The sequence below is a fragment of the Papaver somniferum genome, chromosome 6, assembly GCF_003573695.1.
Source record: "Papaver somniferum cultivar HN1 chromosome 6, ASM357369v1, whole genome shotgun sequence".
Classification (NCBI taxonomy): Eukaryota; Viridiplantae; Streptophyta; class Magnoliopsida; order Ranunculales; family Papaveraceae; genus Papaver; species Papaver somniferum.
Window position 1 is genome coordinate 165,057,237 of NC_039363.1, and position 15,269 is coordinate 165,072,505.

At 35.7% G+C, this 15,269-nt stretch overlaps 1 pseudogene; it reads left to right on the top strand.

Moving 5' to 3' along the window:
• Positions 1–14,528: 14,528 nt before the first annotated feature.
• Positions 14,529–14,628, top strand: LOC113292044 (annotated as a pseudogene).
• The last annotated feature ends 641 nt before the right edge of the window (positions 14,629–15,269 follow it).

Sequence of the window (15,269 nt, forward strand, 5' to 3'; positions counted from 1 at the left end):
TTTGCATTAGTTTTTAATTGATTTATGATTTTTATTGAATGGATGTGATTTCGTTTGATATGTATGCTTGGTCTATGTATTTTTGATACATCATGCTTGTGATTTACAGTCATTGCTTTTCAAAAATATACTTTTGGCAAAGAATAAGAGTCCATATTTTTAATATTTGAGCTATAATTGATTGGAATTATTACCTGAGTCACATGAATGGAATTTGGTGGAATCCTGAGTCTCACTACCTCTCGATATTGTGACAACCTTTTGTGAATATATTTTCTTTATTTTTAGTGTTTTCTATTTTTGAGTCTGAAATCTAGTCTACAAAAGTCCGAGTGAACGACACTCTACTTACCACTTGAAAAATCACATCAATTTTTGGCACCGCCGACGCGGACTTGTTTATAGATTTGTTTTTAGGTTTATTTTTATTTTTAGTATTTTGTTATCTTTTACCCGTTTTGGTATTTTGTTTGCTTTCAGACTTGGAGCTGAGTTAAAGTAAGGAAAAAGATATGGAGTGTTGAAAAGAAAAGCAAAGCCAAAGAAGGAAAGGAAAGAAAAACCCAAACGGAGTAAAGAAGTTTTTTTTTTTTTTTTTTGTATATAGTTACTTCTATTTATTTTTAGAAATTGTAAATACGGTTTTACTTTTCGTAATTTTTTGTAATTTTTGGACTTTCCTTTAGAATTTATTTTTTGGATATTGGATATTATTTTTAAAACCTTAAGGAAGGGTTAAAAAAATTAAATAAACTGTTTGGAGGGAAGGATGACGATTACGATACGTCTCGGCCCATCGAGTTCGCACACTGACATTGAAGTCGGTGGCCTGAGTCGACTTCAACGGTTCATCGCCCGTCTGTTACGGGAGGTAAGACTCTATCCACCCACGAATCCCCTGTCAGTGGGTTTTATTTAACACAACAAATACCCGTGCAAATAGAATGTCGAACTGGTATTACAATAGCCAATGCAACGAATATCCGACCGAGTTTCCAAATTGGACGTTACAACTTTGACCATAATGTGAAGAATGGTTGGGAATATCAACCTTTTCAAGGTTATGGATCATACCATGGTGAGCTCAATTACTATCCACACGGACACCAGTCATACGAGTAAGAAAATAAGGAATATTATAGTACTAGTTCCTCGTCTTTGGACAATATAATGAAAATGTTGAAAACTAGTCCTTATTATGATCCTTCTGAACCCGTTCTTCCTCTAGAAGAGTCTCTTAAGCAGTTAACCGAGAATACAAATAGGTTTGTGTTAGAAATGAATAAACAAACTGCATTCATGAGTGAGCCTTCGTTATAAGATACTATAAGAAATTCATGTGAATCGACTCAAAAGCTTTTGTTAGAGGCCCAAAAAAGAACTGGTCAAAATAATCTTAATTTCCAATATAGTGTTCCCAATAGTACCCTTGAGGATAGTTATTTCCATAATCAGGATGACGAGGTTAGAATCGATGACACTATTTTAGATAAGGTTCAACCATTTTCATGCTATTATAATGACGATTATGACGAGGATAGTGTTGATGAAGAATTTGAAATGTGTAGGCATAGTGATCAGGAATTTGTTACTCCGAATATTGAGCTTCACGAGAATAATGTTATTTCTAGTTCAGATCCTAATAATTTTAACAATTATTCACCTATTCAAGAGAACGAGGATTTGACTAGAGATATTGTTTTAGACAATGTAGTATTTCCTTTTGATTACGAAGCCGATGATGATTTAGAGGAACCGGTTTATTTTGAGAATACTGTTTTCGAGTCGACCTATTTAGACAGTAGTTGATGATGGTTTCGAGGAACGATTTTATCCTGAGAATATTGTTTTAAAGTCCTACGATTTAGAAACAATAGTCTTAGATGAACTCGTAGAGATGAGTGAGGATGCACCGCAAGATTATAACTTAGAAAAATCAATTGTCCATTTTCAAGAATCTGATGACCTAAAAATTAGGGAAGTTGTGACTAGTCTATCTAGGGACACTGAAAATTCTAAGTTTGTGGCTGATTATCATACTCCATGTACTTTAACTCTTATAAATTTCCCTCACTTGGGACTTGACATATGTGCCTCAACCATTCTAATAGATTATCTTTATACACGTTTTCCTGAATCTAATGATATCCAGAAACAAATTCAGTTGTTAGAAACGAATCCTTTGGTTAATGTTGTTTACCCAGGCTACGATACCCAGATCGATTTTGTTTTCCCACCAAAAACTTTTCTACCAATTGTGGGAATGTATGAGTTTAAAATGTGTCAGTTATTTAGTTTTGAGACTATGCCTAAGAACTTTAGGAGATTAGAATTGACACATTTGATTAAGAATGACCATCACTTTCATTGTGGTCAAATTTGTAAGTCAAAGCTGATTGACTTTAAGGATCCTCAATTATTCAGGTTATTATTGCGTGCTTCTAAGTTTTTAGTTGAGTTTTTCCAGACTCTTAAACGTGAACTTTCGGATCCCACCTATGAATAAACGTAGCTAATGAAAATATTTTATCTAGACTCAGTTATAGAACCTGAACCTGAACCACAACTAGATGTAGTTTTATTAAACAGGAAACTAGGCAAGGGTTTGCTCGGTTTATTCACTTTCTTGGTTTGTTGAAGTTTCCCTTTGTCTGCGATCACACTTTTTAATACAGACGACCCACAGTTGTTCCGGTTATTGCTTTATGATTCAAGGTGACTAATCCTTTCTAGTCTGGCTGAAGACTTTAAACTTAGCACTTCTTGGGAGGTAACCCATTATCATGCAACTAGTTAATATCTTTCATTAACTCTTTTGCTTCGAATGGTAATAGTTTCACCTTGTTCATGCTGTTAATTTTATCTTTAGAACATTGAGGACAATGTTAGATTTAATTTTGGGGGTATGAGAGAAAAATTTTAGTTTCAATAAATATACTCCATAGGCTAGAAATTTATGCCTATTAAGGATGACACTAACCAATCTAAGTGGATGGAAGCATCTTGGTTGTAGGAGTTGAGGAACCAATCTGACTAGATGGAAACATCTAAAGAGTCAATTCATAAAAGCACAGAGCTCAGGTGTTAGAAATAACATGATAGTTTCGCCATATCTCGTTGAGTCCTTTTCATTTCTGTTTTTATTTTATTTTCTTTAAAATATGTTTCTCTAAGTGATTAGGTGGGGCTCACGATTCAAGTTTTTACCGCTGCTAGGGTGAAATATAGTGATTGAGATTCCAAAAAAAAAATATTATGAAAAAAAAAAGATTGAAAAAAAAAAAGGAAAAAAAAGATAAGAAAAAAGAAGAAAAAAAGAAGAAAAAAAAGTTATGAAAAAGAAAAGAAAAAGAAAAACTGAGACCAGACCATTAGACCAAACTGAATAAAATTCAATAAAGTCGAGCATTGGTACCCTTGCATATGCCAGTGAGTTGATATTTGTCAGACCAGTATTTCAGTCATTTAGGATAGGATCATTTTGGTAGTGGCCTTCAGACAGATATGAGAAACATCGTTCACTTAGTCAACATCAAAACCATCTATTTTTTTCAATATCCATCTCTTAATCTATCCATGTGATTTGTTGACTCCGGATATTGATGTCCATAACGCGACTATCTGAGTGGAGCTTTGTCACTTATATATGAATTTTAGTATGCTTGAGTGGAAACTCGTGTACAACAATTGGAATTTCCCATCAGGGTACTTCTTCCCATAATCAATAAGTATGCCATCCAAGGAGGTTCTTTAGTGCATTATAAGGTTCTGCGTAGATAGCTAGGGTCTGGAGTAAAGGTTTTGTGGGTATATCTCTGGTAAGCCCTCCCGAGACTATAACTCGGCCACTAGGGACACCTAGGGGTTTAAAGGCTTATTGCATACGCTAAATACAATCGACGATCCCTGCAAAAGAGAGTTAGGATTTTATTTTGTAGTTTTGATTTCCTTGGGACTAGAAAACAATAAGTTTGGGGGTATTTGATATACGCATTTATGTGTCTAGTATATCTCAGTTGTATATATTGTTAGTACTCGACTTTGTATTTATTCGGTTATTTTATGTATTTGTAGGTGTTTTTGGAAAAACAAGATTTTGCGTCGAAATTGGCTCAAAATGTGACATTTGAACCTCCGTAGATAACGTACCAGAAGCACCCACAGAAGTATGTTGGAGACACCCCAGAAATACACCGGAGGAACCCCGAAAATGTGTTGAAAACATCCCAGAAAAATTATTAAAGTCACCTAAGGGACGAGTGTTATGCAAACTCCAGCAACAGATAAGGGGCGACCACTGGATAAGGGGTAACGCTTTCTCAAATTCAATCCAGGAATTGGCGAAAATAAGCCTCACGCCTGCAGATTTGGTGATCGTGATTTGGAGGTATTTGAGTTAGACTAAACCTATGAAACTAAATGGGTATTTTCCTTGGACCTAGATAAATCTATTAGGAGTGATTTCATCGACCCAATTTGGCTAGAACTCAAGATAATTCAAAACAGAGCTTTTAGGGTTACGGGTCCCTGTTTTGATTAAACTTGGAATTTCGGGTGATTCAATGACTGGAAATCTTCCCTAAGATATATATACCTATTGAAGAGTTTACAAGCGAAAAGAAAGCTCAGAAACGCGTAGAAATTCTAAAAAAGAAATTGCCGCAACTTTTCCGTGAAGAGAAAGGAAGATTTTGGAGAGATTTAATCGGTATTTTTGATATAAATAGATTGTTTGGGTCACATAGAAGGAGTGTAGAGAGTTTGGGGTCGAGAGGAGAGCTAAGGAGGCGAGAATCAGAGATTACACGAAGACTGTCTCTACTTCTGTTGCTGCTACACGAAGAACAGACATCCCAGAACTGTCGTTCCTGAACAGTGACATCAACAACAGGGTGGGGGTCTTAGAGGTATAGTGAGAGCAGCATTTCACATTTATCGTTCTTTTGTGAACGCTTTGTGAGGGTCATATATTCATTGTTTCACATTTTCATCCTTTTAATCAACTTTTGAGTAACAAGCATGTATTTTGAGCAAGTGATTAACATGATGAGCTAAACCCCAACGTTGGGATGACGGATGAAGCCTTATTTCACGCATGTGGTAATTTTAATAATTATTTTATGACTATTTGTATTAGTTTTTAATTGATTTATGATTTTTATTGAATGGGTGTTATTTCGTTTGATGTTGTATGCTTGGTCTATGTATTTTTGATACATCATGCTTGTGATTTACAGTCATTGCTTTTCAAAAATCTACTTTTGGCAAAGAATAAGAGTCGAACTTTTTAATATTTGAGCTATAATTGATTGGAATCATTATCTGAGTCACATGAATGGAATTTGGTGGAATCCTGAGTCTCAGTACCTCTCGATATTGTGACAATATTTTGTGAATATATTTTCTTTATTTTTAGTGTTTTCTATTTTTGAGTCTGAAATCGAGTCTACACAAGTCCGATTAAATTACACTCTACTTACCGCTTGAAAAATCACATCATGGCACACAGAGGCACCTAAGATATTGCGAGATCTCCTACCACGTTTCTAGATGAAGGAAGATCTAACGATGCGAAAGAAAGGGAAAACCATACAGGAAATGGCCCGAGGAGTACCATAACATGCCATTAAGTCACCTTTATCATATCTCAAGAGATATTTGAATTTAGCGAACGAGATGAAGTACATCTGACACTGAGGTGACAACTGTATTCACAGCTGTATTCACAGCTGTCTTGCGCATACTGATTAATTCAACCACCCGCATTAAATGTGAAGAAAACAAGATATGTGTCATGCATCCAGTGGAGGAAAGAGGAGGCATATCAGCATTGTGGAATGATACCATTAGAGGCAGCGGCACATACGAAGCCACCCATCCGCGCCAGCACGTTAACCAAGGAGATAAGCTCTGACAGTGATAGAGGGTAGGTCCCCACTCAAAATGCCTATAAATACCAATATCGGCTAGAGGAGAAGGGGGTCGGAAAAATTAGAAGCGAGACAACTATAGGCAAAAGACGCCATAGTGATAGGAAGAGAGATTGTAATAATAAGTGTGAGTTCTATCTTCTTCCCCTTAGCATCGATTCCCTTCCCAGAGTCACTTGACTTTCAATGTAACCTTATATCATCAATAGTGGATACACAACCCCCATGGACGTAGGTTTTAGTGCCGAACCACGTAAATCTGCGTCTCTTTACATTCTGCACTTATATAATGCTTATATTTATCGAATGAATATATGAGCGTCATAGATGGAACTGTGGCATAATTAACGCTGGGCACCATGATGTGCCCGAAGGCTCATAGTCCCACTTAACAAATCCGTTATTTAGTTTAAAAAAGTTTATTTATTATCAATGATAAAGCAACATTGCGAATGTTGATTGGGGCACCGATGGTACCTTCGTTATTTTGGTGTTCACAATTCATAACCGTTTTCGAAACTTAGTCACGTTTTTTTAACATAATTAAAATACTTTGTTTATTTAGGTATAAGGTTAATTGGGTAATCGACTCCTAATATAATTAATTATGAGTTCTTTATATATCCTTTCTTAATGATGGGTTTATAGAAAAAAAAACTAAATTGAGCTAGAGATATTTTTCCCATATGTTTTTCATATTAATTGTTACCACATCATTTGTCCCCCATGTCCCCATCAAAAAACGTCCTCATCAAAAAAAATATCTGGATTACCCAAGATATCAAGTCCTTAATTAAAAGAATTTTAAATCTATGCCCGAAATATTAAAAGACATAGATATCCTTATGTATATTGTCAAGACCATAATTAAATAAAATTTAAATTTAGGCCCAAAATTATTAAAATATAGTGTGATATGTTCCAACCACCTCCAACCACCACAAACACAGACAACCATCTCTTACCACCACTGCCAGCCACCTCCGACCACCACTGCCGCCCACCGCCGTCGCCACCCACCACCACCAACATATGGATGTGTACACGGAAGTTACACATGCATATGGCATATGTATACAGAAGTTACACATTTATATCACATGTGTAATGCAAATTTATACTTGTATATAGAAGTGTACTCAGTAGTTACACATGGGTACGCAGAAGTTATACATGCGTATGGCATGTGTATCTATAAGTTACACATGCATATGGATGTGTACTCATTATTTATATATTAAAACTACACATATATAAAATACATGTATTACTTTAATATTCATTTACAATAATTTGTTTGTTTCTCAATTATAATAATTGCTTGTTATACACAATAAACGAGGCAAAACACTAGATATGTAAAACGAAATCCTCGAAATAAGCCACGATATCCTACAATAAAATTTTTCTCTTCCCTTCTTGTCTTCCTCGATTCCAAAATGCTTGGATATCTGAAAGAAAATAAACACCCATGGGATTATGTTAGGATAAAAAAAAAGAAAAAAAAAAACAGAATTTCTAGAGCATATGCCATGTAACCAACTTAAAGTAATCAGGAAAAAAAACTATGAAGAGATACATGTAACTAGAAATTACACATGCATAACTTGTGTATACACATGCATCAGACTAGTGTATTCTAGAGTTACACATGTTATATACATGTGTAACTTATATTTACATACATGTATGACTTGTTTAAAACAAAAACAGACCACAAATCATTTCAATTCAATCACTAAAACCAGAAGTTACATACTCAATCAGTATGTGTAAGTAAAAGATACATATATAATTTGCATGTGTAACTAAAGGTTACACACATCTATTTAGCTTGTGTAATTAGAAGTTACACAGTACACATCCCGACGAACATAAAAAATAAACAATCATTCTTAAATCAAATTATTGCCTCTTATTTTCAAAAATATACCATCCATAACCTACAGTCTCACATCCTTATGGCTTGTGTAGTAAGAAGTTACACATCCATATTGATTGTGTAATGAACGACTACGGTAAATCTATTCAAACAATTCCTAATATGTGTTTGTCAATGTCTAACATATGCAAGAACTTTCCAACTATAAAAATTAGTACCAAACAAAAACCAACAAAATACCATTTGAAACCAATAAATAGTCTACCTGAAGAACCAGTATCAACTTACGATTGTTCACACATGCTCTAGCAAGATCATGACTACTAACATATAAAAAAAAAGATAAGAAAAGAAGAATGTAAAGTAAACCCAACTTATGTGTCTAGTACAACTCCATCATCCATGTCAAACCTCTCATCTTCATACCAAAACACCACCACTAACTCCAATCCAAATTATCCTCCGAACCTGATCTAATTATAAATAAACTCCATTTATCGATAGAATAAAATTACAACACAAGTCACTGAAAATCCAAATCAAGTACCACAAATTTCTTCCATATTCACTACTATATGTCTAGGTTCATGCAGAACCCCACAAATTTCTTCCATGTCCAAAAATGTCCAATCTCTTTCACAAAAACTAATATCAACAATCCAATGAAAACAAAAACAACTTAACATACCACAAAATCATTTCAACTCAATCACTAAAACCAGAAGTTACATATTCAATCAGTATGTAATCAAAAGTTACACATCTGTTTAGCTTGTATACCTATAAGTTACACATCTGATTATCATATACATATAACTTGTGCAGCTAAGAGTTACACACGCATGACTTGTGCACTTGGCATGTACACTATATAATATTTCAATCACTAATCAAAAACCATTGCCACTACCAAAAATATGCTGACATACATACAAATGCAAGTGTAATCTATTGGTGCACATGTGCCATATGCATGAGTAATTAGGAGTTACACATGTCGAGACCTTACTTTGTTGTTGCAGGATACTAAAAAGTTATAATTAATTAGATATGACTTCCCTGTAAATATTTATTTACTATGAGATTAGGTTGGATGAAAAAAATAACAAGTAGAATTGAAGGAGTATACCATATAACCAACTTAAAATAAGCATAAAAACAAGACTACTGTAATAGATGTGTAAACATAACTTGCACATTCATATGTCATCTATAACTGAAAGTTACACATGCATTTTTCATCTATAATGCAAGGTTGCACATCCATACATCATGTGTAATCCGCAGTTACACATTCAATTTAAAAATTTCCGCAATGCATATCATGCCATTCTTAAATTATTCCAAAACTAAACATGAAGCCAGTAAAAGCATCAATGCTACCGCAACAATCAGTGAAATGATATGCATGCCAATATATATGAAAACAATTTTAAACATGTATATGGATTTTGTAATCTGCAGTTACACATGCAATGGCTTGTGTAAACGACAATAACACATGTATATGGATTGTGTAATCTGCAATTACACATCCATATGGCTTGTGTACTTAAATCATATATTTTATTTTCATTAACACTAGAAACAGTGGAATCACATAGATCTACTTGCGATATTCTTAAAACAGTAATGTATAATAAATATAAATAAGATCAACGGACACGTAATCAGGTGAAAAAGGAAACATATTGTTTGCAAGTTATATAACTAGCAGCTGTTAATGGCACTTCTTTACAGTCTAAGCAATTTAATTTACTAGATGAAACAAGATTTTATGTTTGTATGCACACAAAAAAGTATTCAAATTCATGACTTTGAAGATAAATAAATGCTAGTGCAGTTGGGAGTTATACACCAAGTAACTTTTGTAACTGAGAGTTACACATGCATATTGCATGTGTAACTAGGAGATGCACATGCATCTGACTCGTGTAAATTTTAGTTACACATGAATATGGCACATGTCATTTATCATGAACTTGCAATCCTAAGTTACCTGAAGCATGGTGTTAAAGTTTTTAGCCCAATCAAAAGAAAAATATCAGATACATACACTAAGATAGGGTAATTGAGTATGAAAATATGGATAAAATTAATTTGGCAAAGTGTGTCATGTATTCATAATAAACATGCCACAAAGATAGGGTAACTGAGTATGAAAATATGGATAAAATTAATTTGGCACGATAAGACAAAAAAATATGAAGTTACCTGGCGATAAGAAATTTCTCTTCTAATCAGTGAAACCAACTCTAAATAGAACTACACCCACCATCTATGTCGTCTCCCACCATCATTCAACAATTAGTCTGAATTTATCCAATAATTACACATGCAATTTAGCTTGTGCGCGCAACAACAATCACACACCAACTAACCTGCAAAAATCAATAAGCAAGAAAAAAACTACTACTAAGCAGCAAACTAACGCAATTCAATGTGGAAAGTTAAAAATAAGAAATCAACTCAACAAAATTAAAAGGTGCAACAACCAATAAGTCACTACACCAAAATCCCTAATTTACCACGTTTAGTAACGTTGCTAATAATTTCAGCAACGCTTATGTACGTTGCCCACACGATGTCACAATTTATTGGAAACACATATAAGCTTTGATTTAATTAATTAAAGCAACGTTTGAAACGTTGCGTCATCCGTTGCTCTAATTAATTAAAGCAACATATGTATTAATTTAGCAGCTCTTATACCCATTGATAGGTGTCTAAAACACCTGGATATTTATCTATTGTTTATGCTTTCTTTGCTAAGTTTTCTTGTAAATTATGTATCTTATGATTAATTTTGAGTTTTAGGTACTTCGGAGAAAAAGAAGAAGAAACGTCGCTTAAAAGAGCTAAAGTGTCATTTCATGTGCAAACTGCTGTTGGAGGCGAATAATCTCTCATTATTTTCTTTTATTTCTTCATCTCTATCTAAAAAGCATGTCATCTTTGGTGATGCATGTTATGTATGAAAAGCGTGACAGCTTTAGTGATGTAGAAAAATTGAAGAAAAGAAGTGAATCTGAGAGGTAAGAGACAGCTGTTGTTAGTGGAAGAATTGCCGGAAATGCGTTGAAGGCACCCGGAGGAATTACTGAAGGCACCCGGATGAATTACTGAAGGCACACGAATATTTGGATTGCGCACCCCACAAATCACTATTTCCGCCCCAAATGCTAAAATATCGTTGTTGGATAAGGGGACGTCATCTTCTCCATTTGAATTTCAGATTTTTGGCGGGAAAACTAGTTTTAATGGCCGCAGATTTAGGGTTTGCAAATTGAATGTGTTAGAATGAGACTAAATCTCTGAAAATTCTTGAAAGGGTCTGTTTAGTCTTAACAGGGATGTTAAGGTCGATCGATTTGTGTATAATTGGCTGGAACGTCGAGATTAAGCAAAACATGTTTTGGCGGGAACAAAAAGGTTTGAAATTCAGTTCTGCGGCAATTTCAGGCGAAGAATTTGGACGTAATCTGATGAGACTCAAACAAGGATTTGGGTTGATATAGGCATGTTATAGATAAAAAGGCTGAGTATGGGAGTTTGGATCGAGTAAATTTGTCCAGATGATTGATGCTCATTAAACAGGGGAAGTGAAGAAAACCGAGATTTCCTGTTAACAAGTGTGGAGTATTTTGACGAGATTTAATCGCTCAATTGGTTTGAGAATATCCTGTTTTGTTGAAACAGGAAAGATAAGTGACGTGTTGGAACTAAAAAGCGAAATCAAATCTTCATATTATCGGAAACAGGGAAGAAAAGTGTATCCACGGAAACAGAGTAGGAATCTCGGCTATTTTGGAGAATATATACTCTTCGAGATTTTTTTACAATCCTTGACAACATCTGGTAAGTTTGAGAAGGAAGAGACGCATAAGAAGACTTGGGGAAAAAATTCCCGGAGCTTGGCAGGGAAGAAAATAATTTAGGGAAATTAAATATTTCCGAGGAAATAGAACCTATTCGAGTCTTAGAAGGGGGACGGAATCTTTAGGGAGATAACAGATAGCTAGGAATCGATAAATCATAAGCTGCAGAATTGTTCGTCTGCTGCTGCAAAAAGAAGAACACGAAAAACATCGCCTGCCCAGGACAGTCGCAAAATGTATGTTTTTCAACTACAACATCCACATATCATTTACCGTTCAGTTGCAAAATACTTTTAGCAACTATCTGTCGCTCTCTTCTTTAGTAGTTGTACGTTCGGTTCTCGCAGCTAAAGACCTTTAGCGACTTTAGAAGTATTGTAAGGTTAAGTCTTATGGGAGAGAATGGATGGCTAAATTGGCCAAAAAGTGTTGCAAATCATGAAAAAAGTGTGGGGAAAAAGTTAACACTTTTTTTGGCTACTTCTTTCTCATAGCATTTGCTCGACGTTTCACTATCAGCGAGATTGAAACGCTAAATGGTGCGGCGTTCAAAAAGTAAAACAAAACGCTGAATGGTTCAGCGCTCAGAAAAATCACAAAATCTAACGGCTGAGATTGAAAGAGCCGAACCATTCAGCGCTCAAAAAGTAACTAAAACGCCGAACGGTTCGGCGCTCAAGAGAATCACAAAATCTAACGGTTGAGATTGAAAGAGCCGAACCATTCAGCGCTCAAAAAGTAACCAATCTAGCAGCTATCTATCTCTCCCATAAGACTTAGTAGGTCGCCCAAACTGACGTGGATGTCCAATCTAGCAGCTAGATATCTCTCCCATAAGACTTAGCCTAAGCATATTTATATCTTCCCTGATCACTATCCAAGTCGGATGCTACAATTACAGGTAAAGTTTCAGATGGGCCTAAAAACACATACTTCAGAGTATCTGGTAATGGTTTAAGGTCCAACTTAGGAGGCTCTTCTAACGAAGGAACTAGGGTAGACTTAGAAATTGGTAGTGGTTCGAACTTTGGTTTCCATCTGTTACTAGTGTCTAACAAAGGGGTTGAATCTAACAAAGCGTTCACCTCATTAATCACATTATCATCATCAAAATCAATCCCAAAGTGAGCTAGGCATTTTTCTAATGGATCTTCTAGCAAAGTGTTTGGTAATGACTCCTCGACTAATGTTCCTATCATGTTCACCTCTTCTATACTCGAGTCATCTAGTTCAGAGGGTAGCTTACTAATATGAAAGATGTTCAGCTCAATAGTCATATTACCAAAAGACAAATTCATAATACCACTTCGACAGTTAATGATCGCATTGGATGTAGCTAAAAATGGGCGACCTAAAATCACTGGTATTTGGTTCTTTGGGTCAGGGACAGGTTGGGTATCTAGGATAACAAAATCCACTGGATATATAAACTTGTCGACCTCTATAAGAACATCCTCGATCACACCACGAGGAATTTTAACGGACCTATCAGCTAACTGAAGTGTTATCTGGGTAGGTTTTATTTCACCAAGTCCTAGCTTAAGGTACACATGGTATGGCATTAAGTTCACACTGGCTCCTAAGTCAAGCAACGCTTTCTCCAAACAGTATTTACCTAATGTACAAGCAATGGTAGGGGACCCTGGATCTTTATACTTAGGAGTAGTGGTATTCTGAATAATAGAACTCACATGACTAGCTATGAAGGCCCTTTTCTGGACACTGAGCTTATGCTTTCGTGTACACAAGTCCTTAAGGAATTTGGCATAAGAGGGAATCTGCCTAATTGTATCTAATAATGGAAGGTTGATAGTGACCTGCTTAAACACTTCCATTATATCATTAAATTTGGATTCCCTCTTCGTGGGAACTAGCAGTTGTCGGAATGGGGCTATGGGAACAAAACCAGGCTCATCAGGACCTTCATTGGCCTCTTTAGAGACTCTATCAGTCTCCTCAGTTTCTGATTCAGAAGGGTGAACTACCGTATGTTCACTATCAGGCATGGAAACCTTGTTGTCTATTACTCTGCCGCTCCTAAGGGTTTTAACAACATTTATATGATCGGATGGTCTAGGGTTGGGTTGAGTTTGACTAGGAAACTTACCTCTTTCTCTTAAAGACTCATTCATCTGACTAACCTGGGTTTTCAACTCGGAAATAGCCTGAGAGTTAGCCTGACCTATTCTCTTATTATCTTCTAAACCTTGAGCAACGGGTTGCTAAAAATCCATAGTGTTACGAGTCAATAAAGCAAGAGACTCTTCTAAACTCATAATCTTCTTATCTGATGGGTTCTGAAACTGTGCCGGAGCTGAAGGATTCTTAGTATATCCAAAGCCTGGGGGAACCTGAGAGTTACTAGACTGACCTTGATTCTGGCCCTTAGACCAAGAAAGGTTGGGGTGGTTTCTCCATCCAGGGTTATAGGTTTCTGAATATTGGTCAGGCTTCTGTCGATTATTAAATCTAGTGTTGTTATAAAGAGCATTGGCTTGCTCTTCAATCGTATGGCCTTCCCAAAAAGGCTCTATTCTTCCACTACCACTAGAATGATCTAATTCTAAGGCTTCTAACCTTTTGGCTATGGCAGCTATTTTAGCATCTGACTCATAAGATCCTTCTACCCTATTGACATTTCCTCTACTTAGAAGAATTTTTTTATGGGGTTCCCTACTATGTTCCCATTGTTGGGTCTTATCGGCGATTTCATTCAAAAATGTCATCGCTTCATCAACAGTTTTATTCTCAAACCCACCTGTGCATAAGGACTCAACCATGGTTGTTGTTGAATAATCTAAACCCTCGTAGAGGATCTGAACTAACCTAACTTTCTCTAAACCATGATGAGGACACTGAGATATTAAGTCATTGAACCTTTCTAAATACCTATATAAGGATTCTCCCTCTTGTTGAGAAAAAGTACATATTTGTGTCCTAACAGACGATGTTTTGTGCCTTGGAAAAAACTTCTGTATAAAGGCAGAAGTAAGTTGGTCATAGGTTTCAATTGACTCAGAAGCCAAAGTATATAGCCACGATTTGGCTTTATCTTTTAAGGAAAAGGGGAATAACCTAAGTTTCAGAGCATCATCATCTAGGTTTTTAATTCGTAGGGTACTACAAATTTCCTCAAATTCCCTAATATGAAAATAGGGGTTTTCATTTTCTTTTCCTAAAAAGATTGGGAGTATCTGCAAGGTCCCAGGTTTCAGTTCATAGGTTGCTTCGGTTTCGGCTAACTTGATACAAGATGGACGAGAGGTCCTAGTTGGGTTTAACAAAGCTTTCAAAGTTGCCATTTCTGGCACCACCAAAGGAATAGGAGTACTAGGGGTACTTTCGTCACTTAGAGATAAGTTCTCAAAACTGAAGTTTCCAAAAATAGGGCTCTCAAAAGAACAATCTTCGAGCTCCCTGCTTATATCAGGAGAACTACTAGGTTTTTCGTTAATCAATCGACGTAGAGTATCTCTTTTCCAAGCCCTATTAACAAAATCGGGCATACACTAAAAAAAACAGAGGAAAGAAATAAAAATCCTAACAGGAAGGTTCTAGCAATCACAAAGCAGGCTGACT